General features: G+C 43.5%; 1 long non-coding RNA gene across 1 annotated transcript in view; it reads left to right on the forward strand.

The window, feature by feature from the left end:
• The first annotated feature begins 697 nt into the window (after positions 1-697).
• The window catches only part of LOC139755250 (uncharacterized), a 299,252-nt gene continuing 284,949 nt past the window's right edge, over positions 698-15,000 (forward strand). Inside the window, exon 1 of the long non-coding RNA XR_011714063.1 lies at positions 698-780. This is a non-coding gene — a long non-coding RNA (uncharacterized lncRNA). The remainder of the gene's footprint in view (positions 781-15,000) is intronic.

Consider the following 15,000-nt stretch of genomic DNA (forward strand, 5'->3'; position numbering starts at 1 on the left):
TGGGAAACAGCCACACAGAAATAAAAACAAAAATCAAACGAGGTTCAGGTTAAAGTTCAAGTCATCATTTAGTCGCTGTTAAGGAATGCTGGACAAATATGAATGAAACTAAAGATTGAGAAGTCGATGGAGCTACGAAGGAGAGAGAGAGAGAGAGAGAGAGAGAGAGAGAGAGAGAGAGAGAGAGAGAGAGAGATCTGGATATAATTTTTGACGTGAATATTTTGAGAGCGTGATCAACTAAAAGGAGAGAGAGAGAGAGAGAGAGAGAGAGAGAGAGAGAGAGAGAGAGAGAGAGAGAGAGAGAGAGAGAGAGAGAGAGATGATCTGAGAACGATTTCTGACGAATATTTAGTAAGCATAATCATCTCTTCGTCCAGGCATCAGTCACCTGTTGTTCTGTGAGTACACAGCGTCAAGTATGCGTCACTTGTTCCGGCTCACAAAGCAGATCTGAGACGTTGAAAACTACATGTTTCTCCGTCACTCGACCCAATGAAATATTTATCTTACCGGATTTTGTAAAGGCATTCATTGTCTTTGCATTTAACGCTCCTTGATGGTGACTTGTTGCATCGTTCATCCTTTCTTTACACAAATAGACTGCTCCTCACCTTGATGTTATATCTTTTAGCTTTTAGTTTTATCTCTAAAAGGTCTTCATGATTGATTAGCGTTGAATTCATTCATCATTTTCAGAACCTGCGTCAAACCTGAGCCTGTGCAAGCAGCGCTTCCTGATAGAGAAGAGGTTTATTCTCCTTATCCTCAGTTCACAAGGTTAGTTTCTTGGAATTGGTTTGGTAGCTATTCTTTGTACTATTTTCAAACTTTTCTTTGTCCTTTTTGATAATGTGGAGCCCAGAACTGGGTAGCATGTTAAGAAAGTGTGGCAATATTCACATGATGAAAAGAGTTATGATAGATATAGTCTTTTATTGTTCTGTGTCCAAGCTATAAAACATACTTTTCTGTTAACTTTATTGCTTTATTGCTTGGTTTTGTACTATATTTAGTATCCTTCAGAGTGTATATCATAGCGACGCCAAGATCCCTATCTTCATTGACTTTGGACATCAGATCTCTGAAAGTATTATTATCAAGTTTAGTATTCTTATCTTCAAAGTTCATAACTTTACATTTGGCCAAGTATAATTTCATTCACCATTTCTCTGAACCATCCTGCTGGGTTTTCAGGACCACTTTGAATTGCTTCCCACCCTGGCTAACTTATTGTGTTGTATTATGTATTTTACGCAAATTTTGGGATCTTGGATTTGAAGCCCACTTGTCCTGCTCACCCAATCAAATGCATCAACATTTAAAACTACGCATAGCTTCCATTGGTGAGCCAGTCTTTAGTTTATGTGCACCTTGGGATATTGATTTATATATAGCAGGGGGAGTCGTATTTCATCGAGTGCTTTTTGAATATCTAGAGAGAGAGAATGAGAGAGAGAGAGAGAGAGAGAGAGAGAGAGAGAGAGAGAGAGAGAGAGAGAGAGAGAGAGAGAGACCAGATGGCTCAAACTCGTAAGAGAAGACCCATTAGCCTTTAACGAGATTACCTGCTGAAAGTATTGCTGATTTCTATCTATATCTCTCAGGTTAACGATACCTTACGGACAAGAAATAATTATCTACTTTCATCCTTAAATGAATCTATTGTTTTGGCATTTATGATAATAGCAGGCAGCCTATTCCAGTGATCAGTAATCCACTGGAGCCCTTTCTTTACCCCCGTATCTTGCCCCATATATCAGTTTTACTGTCCATATATATATGGATATATGTATGGGTGCTGACCCAACCCTGTGGTGCTCACTACGCCCCTTACAGTTAGTATGGGGTGAGGTAAATAAAGGTGTTGACCAACCAAAGGTCGTGTTTTAAAAGGAGAATTTCCGTTACGTTTCGTCTGGAACTTTTTCATCCTAGGTTTTAAAACTCACTGGTTCTTGTTAATGCATCCCAGTGTGTCTTGAGCGATGACGTCAATTTCCCTTGAGCGTAAGCAAACATTTAACGCCGTCAAGGAGTCTTTACATTAGTGAAGGGAAATAGTTTCAGTCGCTTTCATATCTCACGTGTTCCTTGCACTCTGCCGAAAAGCTCCGCACCAGGTGTATTGAGGTACAGTCCATACATTTAACCAATAACCTTCTATCCCAGTAGATTACTTCTCTCTGATCAATCGCGTTTGCTTCCATGGAAAATATGTTGTTTACTCCGTTCCTCATACCGATGAGACACCTAACAAGGAACAAGTTATTGCCCTATATTCAAGGGGTATCCTTAGATACCACTAGTGTTCAGTACTCAAGTTTACTTGTTCATTCGTCAGTCGTATCCTTCATCAAATCTGTTCCTCCCTTCACAGCCTACATAGCCATAACTAATGTTCTTAGTTAATGTCACTGCAGTTCTCGGAGACATTCTCCTCTTTAGCTCTAGGGTTTGATAGATTGTGGTCCAATAGATTTTTGGGGAATAGGTTTTGATACGTTAGCTTCTGGGGAATGGATTCTGATCCTTTAGCTCGAGGGTAACAGGTTATGATCCTTTCATCTCTGTCCTGGAATTTCTTCCTGCTATAACTTTATGTGTATCGTCTGCAGCATGGTCGCCCAGCACATGAGAATGATTTAGTAGTCTTAGTATTGTTACTGTGTTAATGACTTTAAAAAATCTAGCTTTTGACCCAATTGCCGACAGCTGTAAGAATTTCCTCTCTCTCCATATACTCCTCAACCTTTTATCACCTTTGCGTCATGGGTTATGATCGTATTACTTGCATTTGTTTCACGGGTCCGCCTGGGGTTACTGGCTTTAGAATAGAAATACCAAAGTCACTCATATTTCTTTTTTTCCCCACAAGATTAGAGGAATGGCCTAATGCCACAGAATATCGAGTGCTGAGAGTTCAGATTAAAGCTTTGGCCCTCGGAAGGAGTAACGAAAATGTAGAGGAATAAGGGAGAACTTACTTACTTATAGATGTTTGCGACGAGATCTTAGCCAAAAGGCAGGGCTTGTGCGTGGCGCTCGCCGCTGGAGGAGGGAGGACGAGAGAGAGAGAGAGAGAGAGAGAGAGAGAGAGAGAGAGAGAGAGAGAGAGAGAGAGTCGAACAGAGAAACATAGACGCACTCACACACACACACGAAAAAAGTACACGCACGGTTGAAAATCAGAGAAACGAGTGTGGGTGTGTGTGTGTGTGTGTGTGTGTGTGTGTGTGTGAGAGAGAGAGAGAGAGAGAGAGAGAGAGAGAGAGAGAGAGAGAGAGAGAGAGAGAGAGATAAAAACCAGATTATAAATAACAGTTAAGAAGTGCTATAGCCGCGCAAAGAGGGTGGTAAACGGACAGTCTGGATGGATGGTGACCATGGTCGACTGCACACCTCAGATGAGGCGGCAGATTGCGGAGTTAACCAGAGGAGCGGACGAGGGCGAGACCCCACCATTGCAGCGAGCAGCAGAAAGTGGGAGGAAGACAGACAGGTACCGACGAGTGCCCGAGCGAGGAAACAGGTGGAAGAAAATCCTCAGGGGGCAAAGTTTGTAGCCAATCAGAGCGTAGAAGGAGATGGAAAAAAATGAGGTTGATGAGATGGCGTGTAGGAGAGACAGAGTCGACATTTTGTATTCAGCAAGAGGAAAGACATAATCAGCAGAGATGGTTGATTGGCAGAGAGGAAGAGGACGGAGGTGGAAAAGAAAAAGATCCTGTGAACAGCAGACAAAAGCAACAGAGTACGAAATTTAGAGAGACAACTGGAGATAGACAGCAGATATACATATGTAAGAGAGAGAGAGAGAGAGAGAGAGAGAGAGAGAGAGAGAGAATTACATGGATGCACAGTCCTCATCGTCCAAGCGAAGTGGTCTGGCCTTAACACTACTGAGAAAGATGTGGTCCTCTTAAAAGCAATAAAAGAAAGGGGTAACAAAGCAAAAGCCTCTCTCTCTCTCTCTCTCTCTCTCTCTCTCTCTCTCTCTCTCTCTCTCTCTTTCTCTTTCCCCCACCCTCTCCTCCCTCCGGCAACGCACATACATGAAGGAAATTTTTGTAGGAAAGTCAGATGTGATAGTTAATGTGCATTTCATCAAACCCATCACCAATGACATGTATTCCTTGTATTCTTTTTTATATAAAAGGTAGTGCTAAACTTCGACAACCAGTCTTGCGTCTTACCACATACATATTACTCTTGACGAGGAAGGATTATACAATATTATCCAGTTCCCTTAAAGCAGGCTACGCAGATTAGTCCATGCTGATACGTTACCGCCGCGTGTCCAAGTCGACACCAGTGGTTGAGAAGGCAGTATGATATACCACTGTGTTATAATGATTAGTTACAAGAATGATTCAGTACCGGAAAGTGGGAGGTGTATTGCTCTGGACAACATATTGTGGAGAACTTATTCCATGAGTCGATAATGACACTGGCAAAGAAATATTTTGTGGAATCTAGATTTACTCAGTGAAGTTACAGTCCATTCCTCCCGTTGGTGGCACTGGTGCGAAAGTAAAGAAGTTTTCAATATCGACATTTTTAAATCCTTTAAGTAATTCAAGACGTTCTGTTAACAGTCTTCTTATGATTTGTTACGTAAGGATGGAATCAAAATATAATTGTTCTTTGCTGCACTGCCTATAGTTTAAGAAATTAGTTAAGATATATATATATATATATATATATATATATATATATATATATATATATATATATATATATATATATAGAGAGAGAGAGAGAGAGAGAGAGAGAGAGAGAGAGGGCCGAGAGATGAGGATGATAACATGCCTCCATGGGACAACATTAGCGTCCAACTGCTGAGAAAGAGAGAGAGAGAGAGAGAGAGAGAGAGAGAGAGAGAGAGAGAGAGAGAGAGAGAGAGAGAGAGAGAGAGATGGGGATGATAACGTCATCATGGGGTTGATTCAGACTTACCACTGTATATACAGTGTGAGAGCTCTAGCGGGATTTGAAGACGAACCCGATCTCTCCGTCCTCTCGCTGTCGTCTGTTGTGGCGACGTATTACATAGTGATACGGTGTTTTGGTACAAAAGTCTTGCCACGTTGATATCGTCATGGATGTGGTTCAGGGTGAGGGAGCATCCTCCACACACACACACACACACACACACACACACACGAAACGATAAAATGAATCGTACGGTCGCCATATCTTGTGGCTTGGTATACTGAATCTCGCAGTACTCTAGTGCCATCTGGACGATCGAGTCGCCCTACTGGAGCTATCGGTGGATAGGGGCTGCACCGCCCGGCCCTGGTGGGCTGGCTGGTCCGAACACCCTACGGTCTTCAGCACCAGAAAGAAGTCGTCGTCCTCCTCCTCCTCCACCAGCCCAGTGTCGGTGTACAGCTGGCAGCGTACAAGTATAACATAGCGTTACTGTTTTATGAGATGAGGAGTAGCGATGGTCAGGAGGAATGCCGAGATGATTTCGTGCACTGTGTGGTCAGGACGACCCGTGACTGGAAATTGAAGACGTAATTTTTTTTTTAAGTCTTCCTTTGGTACGGATCATGGAACAGAAGGGGCAGCTTAACCAACCAGACTAATTTCTCGAAACGCACGTAAGAAGATGTTGCAATAGAACTCTTGGTGAAGGAAAAGGAGGAAAAGGCGAGACAGTAGGCCAAAGTTGGAGGTCAGTGTCAGGATTTGTTGGTGTTCAGGATATATTCATGGGGGAGGTGCCTGAAGGTGATGCCCAAGGTCGAGCTTGAAGGTGAAGCCGAAGGTCGAGTTAGAAGGCGTTGAGCTTGAAGCCGCGGGGAGAGTCTGAAGGCGGAGCTGGAGGTCGAGGTGAGAGAGAGAGAGAGAGAGAGAGAGAGAGAGAGACGGGGAGTCCTCGAGTGAGGCGAGGAGCAGGAGAGCAGTGGTAGGCAAGAAGGGTGCAAGTCAAGGCTGCTGCGGGCCATGAGAGTCGGTGGTGAGGGTCAGAGAGATAGACAGATAAAGACTTTCATCCCCGGGACGTGTAAGGCAGCGAGGTGACCCACCCGGCACGAGGGCAAACGCGGGCACCCCTCACACCTCCTTCGCTCTCCTCCAACAGGGCTAATCAGGTGGGGCGAGTTGGGGTGGGTGATCAACTGTATCATCATCACACATTAATTTTGTTGTTGATAATGACATCGCGGAGAGTCGCAAGGGCTGTTTAGATTATCAACTTTGCCATAAACAGGTACCGTGTGTGTGGGTAGGAGGCGTGCTCTGTGGCTCGGTATCTTCAGGAACGATTTGTATATTTATTACGTTAATTGGGAAGGAGGACTAAACTGCTGAAATTAAAATCTGGACGGCCCCCGACCTGTGTGGATATTAGGAGAGAGAGAGAGAGAGAGAGAGAGAGAGAGAGAGAGAGAGAGAGAGAGAGAGAGAGAGATGTTTTGATGCTACAGATGTGATTTACACAGGCTATAAACTTTTATTAGATGACCGAAACTATTGACGTTTTTTCATATAATCAAAGCCTTTTCCAGAGTGTTTTGAAGTCTCTTATACATCATTAAAGGTTTAAGGCCTTATTTGATAGAGGATCGGTGCCTTGAAGCTGTTATGGAGGGTTAACCTCTGCCCTATCCCGAATATTTCGATCGTGGAGCCACGTCTTAGGGTTCAAAACCTTGAATCTCCGGCAAATGAATTGTGAAAGAACTAGGCAGCCATATGTATTCCTCTTGGTGCTTAATCTTGCATACAAATAATGATATGCATATTGCCATTGCAGTAAGATTTGCATTCAGTTCTGTGTTTTCTTTTTCCTTCGCATTTGTGAGTAATTGCACATCGCGCAGGATCAGTCTTTGCTGGCTGACACTCTCTCTCTCTCTCTCTCTCTCTCTCTCTCTCTCTCTCTCTCTCTCTCTCTCTCTCTCTCTCTCTCTCTCTCTCTCTCTCTCTCTCTCTCTCTCTCGCCGCTTAGGATGTGAGGTCGCGAAGGGGTTTGTCCACGACCACCACATTGTACAGCGCCTGTATGTGTTTCCACTAAGCCCAGTCTGCTTAAAAAAAAAAAAAAAAAAAAACCGAGGAAAATCCTCTTAGAGAAGGTTACTAATGGTTATTAATGATCCCACTCGTACAGACCGCGTGTCTCAAAAGGTGAGGTCACATGCCGTGCACTCTGCCACCCACACAGCAACTACTCATAAAGGAGAATGGGACAGGTAATATCTTCACCTCATCTGAAGACTCACAGTTCCTCTACGTCGCAGCTGGCGAGGCCGTAGATACCACCCCACCACTAGCACCACCACCACCCCCTTCCTCCTAAACCCCCCCCCCCCCCCCCCCACCTCTCTGCCGTGTCCATTGCCTCTGTGTACATCAGGCAGGGGCACAATGGACGTGGGTGACGTGATTTAACCATCTCCTCCATATAAAGCTCGCCAAGTAACCCCTTCTGACCCGGCTGGCGTCTCTGAATCTCCTATATATATCCTCTATCCATTCCTTTGTCCACCATCCCTCAGGAGACTCATGAATAACCGGGGCCAAAGGTCTGGTTAAGTAAGAGGTTTGCCGGGGCCCCCATAGAAGAGGAGGGAGGAGGGTAGGGATGGATCATATTACATGTGACTATAAAGGTTTGGGGTTAGGAATGCAACGAACCCCAGCGTCACGTTCGGTCTCTGGAAGCGCAGTATTGTGAGCTGCTTTAACGTGCAGCACGTTCTATGGCCAACGAGAAGTTGGGGGGAGGAAGGAGAAGGAGAGCTTCTCTCTCTCTCTCTCTCTCTCTCTCTCTCTCTCTCTCTCTCTCTCTCTCTCTCTCTCTCTCTCTCTCTCTCTCTCTCGTTGTGAAACTTTTCTGACGTCGCTGAAAAGTGCTACTCCTTTGTTCCCATATATCCTCCCCACTGAGTCACCGGACGCACACGCAAAGTCGATTATCTCCGAAAATTTAAGGGGTGGCATCAAATGGGTTCTTGTTTTCTCTTTCCTTTTTTTTCCTCTCGACGTCCTCCCCTACATCCCTACATCGTGATGGACATCGGAGTATCTTTGGTTACTTAGATACATCCGTGAATTGTTACTGCTCTTTTTATACACGCTCCTTCAAGGTGTGTGTATGAGTGATGTCTGTATGTTTCCGTGACTGGCCAAGAGAGCTCATTGCACTCTCCCAGAATAATTATTCATGTATGTGGACGTGGCGGCTTGCTTGGTGTTGAGACGTCGTCAGTGTGGGAGTGCCCTTGTAGCTTGCCTGGGAGTCGTCAGCTAAGGAGTCGTTTCCTCGCATGTTCTTAGCTGAGTCGTCAGCTATTTGTCAGCTGATGAGTTTGTCTGTTCGGGAGACTTTGTCAGCTCCGGCATCACGGTGCTTCAGAGGCATCAGTTGAGATGGCGTCAGCTAAATATACATCAGCTCGGGATTCGAAGTCATCAGCTGGAGATTTTTCAATCGAAGAAATCATCTGCCATGAAAGTAGCAGCTAAGAAGTCGTCATCTGTGGAGCTGCCGCCTGGAGAGGCATTAGCTGGAGGAGAATCAGCTAGTCAGCTAGGACGTTGATAGCTGAGAAGTCGTCAGCCGTAGAGTCACTGGCTTAGAGGTCGTTAGCTGAGAAATCGTCAGCTGTGGAGTCGTTAACGGAAGAGTCGTCAGCTAAGAAGTTATCAGCTGGAGGCGTCGTGAAGTTCGGAGTCGTCAGCTGTTGAGTTCCTCGTTGGTCCAAGATTGGTGGCAAAGGTCACGTGAGTTATGATATGCAGCTGACACCTGCCCTGTGATGACCCGTGATCTTCAGGCTGCGAGTGGCTGGTTTTGACCCGTGAATCATGACCTGCAATTTGATGACCTGCTTCTTAAGACCTGTCGGCTTTTAGTCTGCGATTCGTAGCTTAGATATCCCTTATAATAACCCTTGATCACAATTATCTACCCCATAATTTACGACCTTCGACCCCTAACCTTTCCCCTGTGGCCTAACTTTGAGGGTCGTGGTCCATACGTTGCGCCTTGCGACACGATACTATTGTGACGTATGGGTTTGTGTCCTACTGTCTTTAACCTGTGGTGTCGGGGGGGGCCTTCAGTTTGCGACCTGTGACCTTATGGTTTATGACCGCAATGGAGTATCATGTGCAGGTCCCCCAAGTCGTGGTCAGGGAACGTTTTCGACGTACAAAAACTAGTTTTCACATATTTTTTTTATCGGTTTAGAAGTTTAATTTTTTTTTTCTTTTTTTGGCTCAAAGTACATAAACACATACATATGCACTTTTAAAAGAGAGCCTACATAAACGTGAGCAAACATGGGATCCCACAAGTTTAGAACTCCTTCAACGCGCCGTAAAAATAGTGAATTACACATACACAAACCTCACAGATATATAATTATGAGTAACGCTCACAAAGCAGGCAGTATTTACGAAGCATCTCTTCAAGAATAATCAACTCCTTACCTCATAAACTCCTCACACTATCCCAACAGGGAAACCGACACAGTAGAATCCATTTGCAGCCTTGCTGTGGAGTGCTGTGCGTTAGGGGAAGGGCGTTGATCTCCGAGAGGAGGCGAAGCCGGGGGTTTGATAAAACTTCGTTCGCTTATAAGTGGGGAGGAAAAAGAGGTGACCTAGATAAGGGAATAGCAAATCCTGGGAGGAGGGAGAGAGAGAGAGAGAGAGAGAGAGAGAGAGAGAGAGAGAGAGAGAGAGAGAGAGAGAGAGAGAGAGAGAGAGAGAGAATGGCTGATAGAGACCCCGACAGACCTCGATGTAAACGTATTCCAGATAAGGACGTGGCAATTTCCAGGGCGCCAGAGCCGGAGGAATGGCCGGCCCGTGCTGGAAGGTTCACAGATAGCAGAGGCGAGACTCCTCCTGATATCAGGGGGTTCGGGCTTCGCTGGAGATGTGTGAGTTATGGATATTTCGGTTTCAGTTATATGATAATGGAAACTCTTCCTTCTCGCTCGGTGTCTTTTCTTTCTTTTTCTTTTTGTATCAGGGTGGTTAGACGAGGAAAGTTTCTCTCTCTCTCTCTCTTTCTCTCGAACTATCACCGTTTGATGCTTTAAGTCAAGAGAGAAGAGATATGATAATCTGACTCATTACACAGAAACAGTATATATATATATATATATATATATATATATATATATATATATATATGTGTGTGTGTGTGTGTGTGTGTGTGTGTGTGTGTGTGTATGTGTGTGTGTTTGTGTGTATAACTAAATGAGGTAATCTCGTTATCTACAGAGAAATCGCAGCCACTTTGTTTGTCTTGAAGGCCAAAACCACGAGAATGCAACTGAAAAAAAATGTGAAAGCAGAGGGTGTGGGCGGTTGGGTGTGTTAAATAAGGCAGCGAAAGCTTTGAGAATAAGACAGCAGATAGATAGATAGATACGAGAGAAGTGTGTGTGTGGTAGCATGAAAAATATAATCGCGTATGAGACGATGATGGGAAACAAATTATTGTTTTGAGTGTATGAAAGTAGAGTAGATATCGGCAGGATAAGTCGTCTTAGCATTGGTGATGATGCATGAGACAGACGGATAGAGAAGTGACCGTGTCGAAGATGCGTATTATACGACGTGTGAAAAAGGAACAGAGACTTTAACGAGTAATTGGCTATGCCCAAATGAGCTGGAAACCCCAGTCTGCAACCTCTGTATCTTAGTACAAGACTGGTAAGGAAAATGAGGGCAGGAGAGACGGATGACTTGATTTATACAGGAGAGAACAGACAAGGAATAAAGATGTCAAAATAACCCACATGGTGTAAAGGCCTTACAAGGGCGCGGAGGTGAAATCTTATCAAGATGGTATGGTCACGTAGGACACATGTCAGGTGAAAAGTAAGAGTATGGTGGATGGATAAGGGACGAGGAGGAGGAGGAGGAGGAGAAGGAGGAGGAAGCTGAGGAATGGAAGTTCATATGAAAGAGATGGACAGATCCAGTGGCTGGAAATTCGAAGGTGAAGTTGATATCAGAGAAGAGTGTGAGGGGAAAAATCTGGAAGAGTAAGTCAATATAAGATAAGAGTTGTGAGGGGAAAAACTAATGAAGAATTATGGGTAGTAGAGGAGTTTTGTGTCTGGTTGTGGAATGGAGTTGTTAGCCTCACCCGTCGACTGATCAAGGGTGACGAAAAGGATCTCTTTGTAGAAGACCTTATTTATCTTTTTCCCCCACTCTCGTGACGCTGCGCCACATCTGCTGAAGACGTGTGTGTAGGAGCTCATGATGAACTTGATCCACCTCATGTTAAAGAGGACAGAGTTAGAGATAAGAGATACAGTTGATAACATATACCTAAGACAAATCTTGAAATAACATAATAGTCTTTCATACGCCATATTGGATTACAGTGGACTTTGAATGTGTGAAAGACCTTTATATTCCTTGCTGGTCACTAAGATAGCTTAACATGTGTGGTAACCAAAACAGGGCATCACATTAGATATTTCTGTCTGATATTTGCTCATGTTGCCATCCGACGATGTAAATAATGTGGGACAGGTTGTGAAAGTATGGGGTAGTAAGTGTCGCATGTGCATCCCATCTCTTTCTGCCATAGTTACATGCTATAGAGGGATCTCATGGTACACCGTGGCAGTTAGCTGCTGGACGCAATAGTTTGGTGCATCGTGTTTAGTGAGAGGAAATCTTTTCTCGCCATTCTTGTAGGGTTCCTGAGTTTTCGTCTCCGTTGTGGTATTTTTCTATTAATTTTTTTATTCCTCTTCCTCCTTTCGTGTTTGTCTTTTTCGCCTATTTCTTTTATTGCCTTCGTTTCTTCTTCTTTCTCCCTCCTTTCTCCGTCTCTGCCTCTCTTCCCCTTCATCTCTCTCTCTCTCTCTCTCTCTCTCTCTCTCTCTCTCTCTCTCTCTCTCTCTCTCTCTCTCTCTCTCTCACCATATCTTCTTCCCCCTTTTTCCATCCTCGTGCTTCTCCGCTGTCTCTCTTCCTTCTTCCGACCCGCTCCTGGTCCTCTTTCTTCCTCCCTCTCTCCTCCTCCAACCCCTCCTCCTCCTTCCCCCCACCCAAGACCTCGACAGAACCCCTAGCTCCCGTCCCGGCCCTGTGGCTCCGCGGGTGGACACGACCCGTCACATATCAATCCGAGGTTCCTCCACGCCTTCAAAACAAGCGCACCTATAAATCTGCCACCATCCCCCACATACCCACCTCCGCTTCTCGAAAAACAACCACAATGATAATTGGTCGACCTGGTCTCTGCCACTTTAGTAATACAAAAATGTAATATATACGACCATGTTTGGACCAGTCCCCTCTTTAACTTATCAAGAGTTATGTAAAGTTACGATCTCCCAAAACCTGTGTGCCTGGTGTGTGTGTGTGTGTGTGTGTGTGTGTGTGTGTGTGTGTAGGTTTGTTGTTGTGTGGGGGTGTGCAGGGACATGTTGCTGCGCCAAAGGGTGTGGTGACTTGGTGGTGATGGTGATGGTGATGGTTGGGGGGTTCTTGTAATCCTAGAAATTACTATGACAAGCTTTCGCACAGACAAACAACCGTGATACCTTGCATTTATAATGTAGTCAGAAGAGAAGGAAAGAAATAGGAGGGAAGGAGGAGGGATTCTTACTGGGGGAGGGGGTCGTAAATTCCACCTTATAGTCATGATTTGTTTAAAGGCTTTTCAAAAGGGTTGACTCCTCGTTAAGGACTCCGATCGTATCTCTCTTATCCTCATCAGATCATAATTATAAGTGCATACTGACCCTCAGCTGGCAATTAGGCATTCCCACCTATGAGTTAATGTCTCCTCGTTCATCCTTCTCCTTGCTCTTAAGTCCATATATACATTGGGGACGTCAAGATACTAGAAACCCGATAAAAGGAATGACGACACATGCATAGGAAAGCATAAACATTAATGTAAGCTTTACTGTTGTGCCTTTATTGTTGTCCTAATTGAGCTTCATCCATTTGCTGGAGACTGTTAAACCAATACGTGGTTCCCCCTCTCAGAACACACGATTCCTAACGACCATCAAGAACAATGAATCCATAAAATAGTGTCCTGTCTCTATATTTTTCTACTCTTCTGTCTCTATATTTTTCTATTCCTGTCTGTCTTTTTTTTACTCTCCTGTCTCTATCTTTTTCTACTCTCTTGTCTTTATTTTTTTTACTCCTGTCTTTTTTTCTACTCTCCTGTCTCTATTTTTTGTACTCTCCTGTCTCTATTTTTCTACTCTCCCGTCTCTATATTTTCTACTCCTGTCTCTATCTTTTTCTACTGTTTCTATCTTTTTCTACTCTCCCCTCTCTATCTTTTTCTACTCTTCTGTCTTCATTTTCTACTCTTGTCTCTATCTTTTTCTACTCTTCTGTCTCTATCTTTTTCTACTCTCCTGTCTCTATCCTTTCTACTCTTCTGTCTCTATCTTTTTCTACTCTTCTGTCTCCATTTTCTACTCTTGTCTCTCTCTTTTTCTACTCTTCTGTCTCTATCCTTTCTACTCTTCTGTCTCTGTCTCTTTCTACTGTCTTGTCTCTGTTTTTCTATTCTTTAAATTTCTGCACTGTTGCGTTGTCTCCTCTTTAACAACGCTTGTTTGGTTTAGGGAATACTGATCTTTAAGTAGAGACAGTCGTATGGGTGTTGTGTGCCCTTGCTTGGCGAAAGGGAGTTTGAGATCAATGTTTTTGGTTTAATGAGTTGAGGATTGGCTGGAGGCGAGTGAATTATTTGCCGTACATCAGGAATTTATACAGTAAAAGGAAAATCATTAAAACACCGAAAAAAAAAAGAATATGGGATCTTAAATTCATTTTTCATGTAGTTACTAATGTTTAGATAAGTTACATTTATCTCTGCTCTTTATAACACCAGCCATCGCTCTGTATGCAGACTTGCAGGTGATCACCGTAGCCCCGTAAAGCACAACAGCCAAAACGACGACTGAAGACAAACCTTGCAATACTAATAGTCTCTTGCCTGTCGTAAAAGTCTTTGATCCTGTTTAGAGATAAGATATGGATGTACGATTCTCCTTATTGGGGGCGGGGTGGCGCCAGGAATGGATAAAGGCAAGCGAGTATGAAGAAGTACATGTGTATATATGTATATGGATGTGTATGCGTATGTATCTGTATGTATACGTGCATATGGTGGTATGTATATGTACGCGTATGGGCGTGTGTGTATATATGTGTTTATATGAGTGGATGGGTCTCTCTTCTTCTTGTTTCCTGGTGCTACCTCGCTGACGCGGGAAACGGCGATCAGGTATAATAGATAAGTATATATATATATATATATATATATATATATATATATATATATATATATATATATATATATATATTATAACTTTTTTCATGCTTTGTGGGGTAATGCCAAAATAAATGTCTGATATATCATTTTCCAAATCTTTCTCGTATAAACCTCAGCGTAGTTCTGTCTCGCTCTCTGCCTGAGTCCTGTCATTAGGTGAAGCTTATTACCCTCATAAGAGGTTCCTATCCCCTCTCCACCCACCTCGAAGATCTAGCATAGCAGAATATTTTGTCTGTATCTTCCATCGGCTTAACACGAGCGTAAATCTTCACATGCTTTAACTCGACTGGGAAATAGGATAAGGTGGAATCAGACATCACCATCAAAACGGACACACTTATGTGTGTATATATATATGTATATATATATATATATATATATATATATATATATATATATATATATATATATATATATATATATATATATATATATATATATGTGTGTGTGTGTGTGTGTGTGTGTGTGTGTATTTATGTATATAATCAAGTAAATTGAGTTTTGTGCAGCATGGAGATGATTGCCAGAGACAAATTCGTGTGTGTGTGTGTGATTGACCTGAGCAGAACCTTGTTAAAGATATGCTAACCATAACTGCCCTTTGGTATTTACTGCTGGAAAAAATACCATTATCTCTTGAGGAAGGGCGGAGGGTGGCAGCAACTACAGACCCCTCGTCTCTTTTG

Source organism: Panulirus ornatus, chromosome 19 (genome assembly GCF_036320965.1).
Source record: "Panulirus ornatus isolate Po-2019 chromosome 19, ASM3632096v1, whole genome shotgun sequence".
Classification (NCBI taxonomy): Eukaryota; Metazoa; Arthropoda; class Malacostraca; order Decapoda; family Palinuridae; genus Panulirus; species Panulirus ornatus.